Source organism: Protobothrops mucrosquamatus, unplaced genomic scaffold (genome assembly GCF_001527695.2).
Source record: "Protobothrops mucrosquamatus isolate PMUCROS unplaced genomic scaffold, P.Mucros_1.0 scaffold59, whole genome shotgun sequence".
NCBI classification, from domain to species: Eukaryota; Metazoa; Chordata; class Lepidosauria; order Squamata; family Viperidae; genus Protobothrops; species Protobothrops mucrosquamatus.
In genome coordinates this window covers 671,083-681,141 of record NW_015386438.1, presented here as the reverse complement: position 1 = coordinate 681,141, position 10,059 = coordinate 671,083, and positions in this window count along the sequence as shown.

The window sequence follows — 10,059 nt, the reverse complement described above, 5'->3', positions numbered from 1 at the left end:
GAGAAGATGGATTGTTTATATTCAAAATAAGCATAGAATGGTGGAATATAGGTTAGGTTTTTAGATAAAAAATTTTTCCTTTTCTATATATATATATATATTTCACCTATTATGTAGAATTATACTTTGTGGAGTTAGGGATATTAATATAAGGTTACTTTTAGATGAATAGTATCCTGGGATTTGGTTTGGGAAGTCCAGGTGGGGGGTGGGGGGTTTTTTTTTTTCTTAATTGTGATGTACCTATGATTGTTTTCCTTCTTATGTTGAAAATAATAAAAAAATTTTGAAAAAAAAAAAAAAAAAAATACTTCACGTGATCTTGATTCTATCCCTCTGTTAATGCAGCCTAGCACTGTGTTGGCTTTTTTGGCAGCTGCAGTACACTGCTGGCTCATATTTAAGTGACTGTCCACTAGGACTTCGAGATCCCTTTCACAGTTACTACTATTGAGCAAGGTACCCCCTAAATAAGTGGTTCTCAACCTTTTTAATGCCGCGACCCCAACCGGTCGTAAGTCGAGGACTAAACCGGTCATAAATCAAGGACTAAACCAGTCGTAAGTCGAGGACTAAACTGGTCGTAAGTCGAGGACTACCCAACCGGTCGTAAGTCGAGGACTTTCCCTGCCCGGGAGCGCTGTGCATGCATGGTTCCGCCCCCTGCACCGGCCGAGGCGCAGCTGGCAAGCGGCAGAGATGGATTAGGCCGACCACCAGCTGGCCCAGCCCAAGGGAGGTAAGGCACCCGCCAGAAAAGGGAAAAAAAATGGCGGACAAAAAAAATGGCGGACAAAAAAAATGGCGGACAGCCTTGCTTGGCGACCCCCATGAAATGGTCGATCGAACCCAAATGGGGTCCCGACCCACAGGTTGAGAACCACTGCCCTAAATTATACCTGTACATTTGGTTTTTATTGCCTAAATGTAGAACCTTACTTTTTTCACCATTGAATTTCATTTTGTTAGATAATGCCCAGTGTTCAAGTCAGTCCAGATCCTCCTGTATCTTAAGGCTATCTTCTGGAGTGTTGGCTATTCCTGCCAGCTTGGTGTTGTCTGCAAATTTGATGAGTTCCCCATCTATCCCCTCATGCAGATCGTTGATGAAGATGTTGAAGAGCACTGGGCCCAGAACAGAGCCCTGGGGCACCCCACTACACACTTCCCTCCATGTAGATGCAGTTCCATTGAGGACCACACGCTGAGTACGGCCGGTCAGCCAGCTACGGATCCATCTGGTGGTGATGCTATCTAACCCGCATTTTTCTATCTTCTCAAGTAGTAGGTTGTGGTCTACTTTGTCAAATGCCTTACTGAAGTCCAAATAAATTATATCCACAGCATTCAACATCTAATTCTAAGATATCCTTGTTCTAAGGTTTACTTCAGTGGTGGGATTCAAATATGTGAACAACCGGTTCTCTGTGTGGATGCCACTTCCTGGGCCTGAGCAACAAAAAATTAGCTACTGGTTCTGCCAAACTGGTGCGAACTGGCTGAATCTCTCCACTGGTTTACTTTGTTAATTATACTACTGGACATTGCATCTCTTAGTCATGAACCAAAGGGAAGAAGAGCATCCACACAAAACTATTTAAGGATAAAATTTCTCTGGAGGTTGTCAAGGACAGTATGGTATAGTATATGATAATCAATGTAAATCAATTCTCTGAAGGATATAATTGAAGGTCATAATCTACAGAAGGCAGGGGAATAGCCTTGAAGTACAGCAACTACTAACGAAGCAGCAGTCAAATAGGGGGTCTGAACTGGGACAAGAAAGTAATTTGAGAAAACTTCTTGGAATGTCACACAAAGATAAAGCAGGGGAGAAGAGAGAAATACATTCAGACTTACAAGATTCTCTTATTATTTGTTGTTGTTCAGTCGCTAAGTTGTGCTGACTCTCTGCAACCCATGGACCACAACATGCCAGCCCCCCCCATCCTTCACTATTCCTGGAGTTTGCCCAAATTCATGTTCATTGTGTCAATTACACTATTTCATCCTCTGCCATCTCCTTCTCCTTTTGCCTTCAATCTTTCCTAACATCAGGGACTTTTCCAATGAGTTCTTTCTTCTACTTAGATGGCCAAAGTATTTGAGCTTCAACTTCAGTATCTGTCCTTCCAAAGACCAGTCAGAATTATGTCCTTTAGGATCAACTATTTTGATCTCCTTGCAATCCAAGGAACTCTTGTTTTTTTCCCAAGAGCGTCAACCAGTGCTCAGTCTTCTTTATGATAGAACAGCTCTTTACAATAAAAATTAGTGGGGACCTGCATGACAATGGTTTCTTAATCTGGTCTGCCTTTTGGGTTAACATTTTCTTGGGCACAAACCTGCCTTTAACAACATTTGCTTTTCTGGCAAGTTCCCTGATGCCGGCATCTCAGTCCCCAACTACTGAATAAAGCAAGCTTGAGTCATCATTAGTTGTCCTTCAAGTAGCATCTTCTCCCTTATTTTCACATTCTTTGAGGGAATCTCCAAGATGTAAATATCTGTGAGACATCATGATCCCTCCCCAGGGGAAAATCAGGTGACTGGCAACTTCTCAAAAGAGAGACAATGAGGTTGGCAATGGGACAGCAGTTCTTCTGCCTTGGAGACCTTTTTTGACAACTCAAGGGTAGATGGAGAACATTAGAATTCATAGTGAAAAACAGGACCACAGAGAAAGCAAAAAGGGAGTTGGAAAGCTATCTCCCTGCCCTTTTATTATGATTTTTTTTAAAAAAAAAAAAAGAAAGAAATTGGTTGGAACTACCCAACAGTGTTCTGTGAGGTCTGACAGATTATTCCCCAAAGAAAGTAACAGGAAGTAAAAGGCAATACTGATTTGTGTACAAAGAAAACAAAAGCAATGGATGTTTAACAAGAACATGGCTTAAGTTAGGGTCAATGACCTTGTAGAATAGCAGAAGACAGAATTTGGGTCATAGTGGATAATCATGTGTTTCTTTGGGACAAACCCCATTTTGGCAGTGAGGATTTTACTTAAGGAAGGCCTGGAGGCTAATACAGTCAATTAATAATAACCATCATAATTAGTAAAATGCTGCATCTGTTTCAGGCAGCCTTTGAAAACTGAGATCACAAAGCACTTTGCAACAGTTAACTAATTAAGTCTTTCAATACTCACTGGGCTTCCTGTAATCTCTGAGCCTCTGATGCCCAGACAAAACCATTTTAAACAGTAAAGGTGAATGGCAAGCAAAAAAAAAAAAGCATAAAAAAGCAATGATTCAGAAAAATATTAATTCAAAACTTCAAGGTACAGCACAGGTTCCTGCTTTCTGCAGAGAAGAAAATTAGTGTGTATAACCTAAACCTTGACCCATTTCATGATTGGCATGTTGGAATATTTCTTGATGTACATAAGCTTTCATGTATAAGACACTGTGTCAAGTCAGGCTCCTGAGAACTTTTCAGAGTCTCGGGTGGCAATATGTTTATTGCCATTTTTTAGGTTGTAAAATCTATTTGTCAGTTAGTGGTACAAACTGCTAAAGAAGCATGAAGCTTGGTTCCATATTTTAAAGAATAATGAATTGCTTTTTCTAAATCTAAAAATGATTCTAGACCTCATACATACAAGAATGCTTTTCCTATTAGGCATAACCACGCAGAAGTACGACAAAGACGTACTTTATTTGATGCTACACATTCTAACGGCTTCCAGACTGGTTTATGCTCAAAACTGGAGGAATAAAGGAATTCCAACGGAAGAAGAGATCCTGTATAAAATCTTATCATGTGCTGAGATGGACAGGCTTACAATGGTTATGAAGGATAAGACAGAACTCGAATACTTCGAAATCTGGGACAAATTTTACCGTTGGTATGAATTAAGGAGAACTGCTTGGATCTTAAGTTAATGATAGGATTGAAATATATATATAACTGTACATATAATTGTATATATAATTGTATTGCATAGAAGAATGAGGCTTATATAGAGGTTAAGGATGATGTATTAAATTTTTGTACCACAAGAAACAAACTGTTAGGAATATTTATTCTGGAATGTCACGTTTGTCCATTTTTGTTTTAATTGTATTATAAATAAAAAACTTTTTATAAAAAAAGAATGCTTGTGATTGCATCATAATTGCTTGGTTCACTAGAGTAAAAAATGACAGAAGAGAATTATTAGTAGCACAGGTCTGAATTATGGGCTACTTGGTGCTCTCCAAGCTCAGAGAGCACCAAGGAACCCATAACAAATGTTTATTGAACAATTGCACATAGATCTTCAATGGTCGTTATGACAGTATTAAGATAGACAATATTCTATTTTGATATAGCTTATCCACAAAACTGGGAAAGAGTTGTTGAGATTAGAGAAATCCAATAAATCTTCAAAGAATCCAAAGATGTCCTTTTCAGATAGATCCCTATTTGATAAGAGTCTATCTGATTTTCTTTTAAATATATACTGTACAAGGTTATTTGTGTGCCCTCAAAGCTTTTTAATTTCTGAACCATGGTGGCACAGTGGTTAGAATACAGTATTGCAGGCTAACTCCCTATTCACGGCCAGGAATTTGATTCTGACTGGCTCAAGGTTGACTCAGCCTTCCATCCTTCCGAGGTGGGTAAAATGAGGGCCCAGATTGTTAGGGAGGCAATATGTTGACTCTCTAAACCATTTAGAGAGGGCTGTAAAACACTGCAATGGTATATAAGTCTATGTGCTATTGCCCCCTTAAATTTCAACCTAAACATTTTCCTTCTGTAGAATCATCCCACACTGCTTTATTCAGGAAGTTGGTTTTTTTTCTTTCTGATATCCATTTAGCCCAACTGATCTTTACTATCCCTCCCCCATTAATCTTGCAATAGGTTTTGTGGTAAAAAAAGACAATTTTTCCATTAGCACCATAGAGAATCCCAACAGATAATTTCTCTAAAAGATATTTCCAGCAAGGGCTCTTCTCTAATCACTGTTAACTATACACACTGTGCTTAAAAATAACAATAACTTATTAAAGGTGTACATTCCCAATGATTCTTTAGTTTTGCCTTGCAGTAATTTGGTTGACTTTGGTTTGTTTGCTTACTTTGTCTTATCACTGTAATTAAAACCCTTTCTCATTAGTAGACACCATTCCTATATTGACCCTATTTCAGCTGCTCTTTTACAAATGTTGAGCAATGGATTAATTTTCATTCCATATCATTAAACCAGAAAGTGTATAATGATTCTTCAGAGTTGAATTCTGATTATTCCATGAATGCATCCATATACTGTAGCTTTATTGGCAACAATTACTTAACTGATATTGATTCCATAAAACAGGATTGGAAGATATATGGTCATTTGACTACTGTTGAATTAATTGAATTAAAACTCTCAGCAGGCCCCATCAGCGAAATTAATGTTGAAATAATACTGGAAGACCATGATTCCCCACTTCAGCTTTTAATAAGCTCTACGTTATATAGGGTATAATATTGAGAATACAGTAACAATTTTACTTGGGTGATACATCATGGAGCACAGATTTATGTGTACCAACATGCAATAGGAGTCTATAGTCTGGATTAATACTATGTTACTATACCAATGCTATAGTTCAGTCTTGTTTCGGGAACAAATTTGAATCAGACTGAATATGATTCAAATATATATAAAATCAATCTTTCTTTCTTTCCTCGTGCCTGAAGCTGAGGTATTATCAAAAGAATAAGAGGAGAAGATGCAATCAAACTCACAATTAGAGTTTGATTTACATTAGGTAAATAATTCATCACATCCAATTGATGAGCAATAAAATATAATCGCTAGGCCTTGATTGCATGCAGGTTTCATCTTCTGTTATGCTGAAGCTTGCACCTCTGTGTCAAGGCTCTCTGGTAATCGTTTTTTTTTATAAATGCATTTGTAAAATGTCTGTCTATATGTTGTTTCTTGGTATAGGCTTGAGATACGTTCCCATTTCTTCCAAGCTCTCTGTAAAGTGTAAGGGAATAGGAGATGTTAGTTACAAAAATGATCTTAAGATGGAGTTGCCCAAATTACCACAATGGAGCAATGGATTATGAAACTGTCAGAATTTGCTGAGATGGCAAAGCTCTGTGGTCAGGAAAAACAAACAAACAACCCAACAAAAACGTTTTTTTTTTAAATACTGTAACTTTATGTGGACTTTTCACTGAAATAAGAAAAAAATGATGATTTACTGGTTTGAGGATTAAAAAGTATGTGAATAAAGTCAGATGCTAAAGGAATTTATACAAGATTTAAGAGGGAGGGAGGACTATAAAATTGCAATTATCTGTTGAAGAGAAAGTTGGAAGTCATTACATTGCATANCCTTCCTTCCTTCCTTCCTTCCTTCCTTCCTTCTTTCCTTCAATTTGTCTTTTACTTTATGTAAAACTCTCACTAAATATTTTATTTAAAAAGAGAAAGTGGGAATTCTCAAGTTTGCTTCCTGGATGTTGTATTGCAATTGCTACTTTACCTTCTTTAATCTCTCCTACATTAGGGACTTACACTATATTACCACTTTGTTTAAATGAGATGAAAGAGGAATAATAAATGTCTGGGCTTTGATAGCCATCTATAGGTTGATTACATCCTATTTCTTAAGGGAGAACACTCTGAATAAGGGCATATTTATGTAATGAGCTAGTCATAGTGTGGTGCCCAAAATGTATTTGTTTCTGTGCTTTTTTATGTTTGCTCTTCCACCACACTGCAACATTAAGTGACTCATTAACTCAGTTATGGCTCTTTTGGTTGGTCTCACCAGAGGTAATTGAGCCTAAAGCAATGTTTCAATTCAAAACCAACAGTTGCTGTCACTTATAAATCATCAGTTTTGTTTTTGTATGTGTGCTGTGTGTTTTGTTTGTTTGTTTTGGTGAATCAAAAAGCCAGGTTTTTCTGAAATGATTTTTGCCTCTGTTCTGACTCTCCAACTCCTGTCAGCACTACAGGCCGCTCTTTTCTTTCATTCATTATTCAGGAGGAGGAAGGCTAAAATATCAACCCCAGCTTTCTATTAGGAAGTTCTTATTCACTGATACAGAAGCCATTTGACAATGCCATCATCTTCCAATAAAATTGTTCTTCTTTGCCAAAGGGAATGTGACTGCAATCAAATGAAGCACCAGAAGAAATTCAGACACAAGGTAATCCTGAGTTATAAGTCATAAGAAGGCTAAAACTATTGTATAGGTTGGCTATAATGACAGAATCTTGAAGGTCCTACTGTAGTTTACAGGGCATCTTCCTCTTTCTTATATTTCAGTGAATTTGGGAAAAGTCTGCCTGATTGGCTTTTAAATATTATTTGGAAATTTTGGACTTAAAATGTTTTCAGGCTCTTTTGCCTAGGTCAGGGGTGTCAAACTGCCGGCCCGTGGGCCGGACGCATCACGTGGAAGCCGTGCCCACCCCATTTCTGGTAATGGCAAAACTGGCCCGATATGTTGTGTGACATCACGAGTTTGACATGCCTGGCCTAGGTCATATTTTTCCATATTTCCATCAAGGTCATCTGCCATATCTCTACAGTACTTCGCATTAAAGTAAATATTAAATGAAATCACATCACATTTTTACCCTGGCATCTCTACCATTTTCTCCTAGCCTGGCTCTTTTTTGGGTATGTGATTCTTCCCTGTTTCTTATGGACAACTGAGATTCCTGGCTTCCAAAAGGATGAACATCCTGCAGGATCTAAGCAGGGGAGAGATCTGAACTACCCAATATTCCTGAGAAGTAAAGGATGTAATTCAGGCAACTACCCACTTATTCTCCTTTGAAAGACTCCTCAGGAATAGAATAGGGCTGGAAGGGATCTTGGAGATCTTCTAGTCCAGGGGTAGGCAACCTTGGCTCTTTTATGACTCGTGGACTTCAACTCCCAGAATTCCTCTGGGAGTTGAAGTCCACAAGTCATAAAAGAGCCAAAGTTGCCTATCCCTGTTCTAATCCAACCTCCTGCTCTAGCAGGAGACCCTATATCAATTCAGATAAGTGATTGTTCAATCTCTTCTTAAAAATCTCAAGTGATGAAGCACCTACAACTTCTGAAGGCAATTAATCCACTGCTTAATTGTTCTTACTGTTAGGAAGTTTCTTCTTAATTCCAGGCTGTTTCTCTCCTTGATTAGTTTCCATCCATTGCTTCTTGTCTTGCATGCTGGTGCTATGGAAAATAGGTTGACCCTTCTTCTTTGTGGCAGCCCCTCAAATATTGAAATACTGTTATGTCATCCCTAGTCCTTCTTTTCTCTAGACTAGCCATACCCAAATCCTGCAACTGTTCTTCATATGTTTTAGTCTGAAGAATTGGTATTCTAATCCTAAGAATGCTAATGAATCATATGCACTTGAACTTTTAGTGGGCCTCTGGGAGAAAAAAGAAATGTATTGTTCATATAGTTCTAGACCAGAGGTGGGGAGTGATGGCCCCTTTATGACTTGTATGGCTGGCTCAGGAATTCTGGGAGTTGAAGTTCACAAGTCATAAAAGGGCCATCATTTCCCATCCCTGTTCTAGACATATAAATTTGCCAATTTCCTGGTTCTGTCTCTCTAATGAAAACAGTCCCAATAGAATCTTCACCTCAAGATCTACTTTATTTCTCCAGTTTCAGCAGGAAGTTTGGAATTCCATTACTTAGAAACATTTATGTGATTCTATAGTCAAAGAGTGGGATATTAATATGATAAACAAGAGATCTATGTTCTCTGTCACACAAATGAGTATATCCTGGTTTTACTGGTAGTTCTTGACTTACGATCCCAACTGGGACCAAAATTTCTGTTGCTAAGCAAGGTGGTTGTTAAATGAGACATGCCCAATTTTACTTTTTTTTTGCCATGGTTGTTAAACAAATCAATGCTATTAAGGGAATCACCTGGTCATGAAGCAAATCTGACTTTCTCTATTGACTTTGCTTATCGGAAGCCAGCTGGGAAAGCAGCAAATAACAATCATGTAATCCTGGGACACCACCACCATTTTAAATGCTGTACATGCCAGTTGTCATACACCTGAATTTGATCACACAATGGTGGGATGCCCACGGTCATAAGTGCAAGGACTGCTGTTGAACTTTGAACAGATGTTAAATAAATGCTGGTAATTCGAGGACTGCCTATACAGAGCTTTTCTTGCAAAGTTGAGACATAAAACTCTACAAGGCTTCTGATTAGAAGTCAGCTATAAAAATATTTCCTTTCTACTTTGGTTCATTTGTCTAATGTTATTTCTTGATGCCCTTCATTTGTGGACTGCCCCTTCTCTCTCGTTATTGTCAGGATGCTTGCTCTTCAATAAATGCTGGAAGTTGTTTGTTTGTTCTGCTCCCTGGAAAACCATTTAATTGGATAACATTTTCCACTCACCACTTGATCTTTATTAGCACTGACAGCAAAATCCATGAGGAGTCTAGAAGGTCCTTAAATGTCCTTGATAAGTCATATCAGAACTTTTCAGCGCTGTGTGTTCAATTCGACATACTATTTCTTTTTCACTCCACAACAACTTTAGACATCTAGCTTCTTTAAAAATACAGAACAGCTGCACAAAAATATTTGTTTAATACTCAAAGAGGTGTTGCCACTCATTTTGGAACACAACTGGCAGCTTAGTACCCTCTGGATGTTTTAGATTTTAATTACCATCAGCTCCAGGTAGAAGGCAAATAGGAAGGTAATCTGAGAGATTTTCTGTAGAAGGTCTGTAGGATGTGGACCTAATTTTAGTTAATATCAAACTAGATGACCAATTGTCTCAATATAAAACTGCTTTTTTGAATTCTTCTTATCTGAAAGATGAAAACTAAATGTAAAAACAATTTCCCCAACATCTCTTAGTGACTTCATTGCTAATCTCCCCTTCTGTTTAGCCAGTGCTGTCTTCCCCAGCAGTGCAGTGCTGTCTTCCCCAGCCTGGCTATTGACCCAGATGTTTGGACTTCAATTCCCAGAATGGGAATTGGTATGGAATTCTGGGAATTGAAGTTGACATATCTGGAGGACTTCCAAGTTTCAGAATAATACCACAGTAACTTCTGCACCCTTATTCA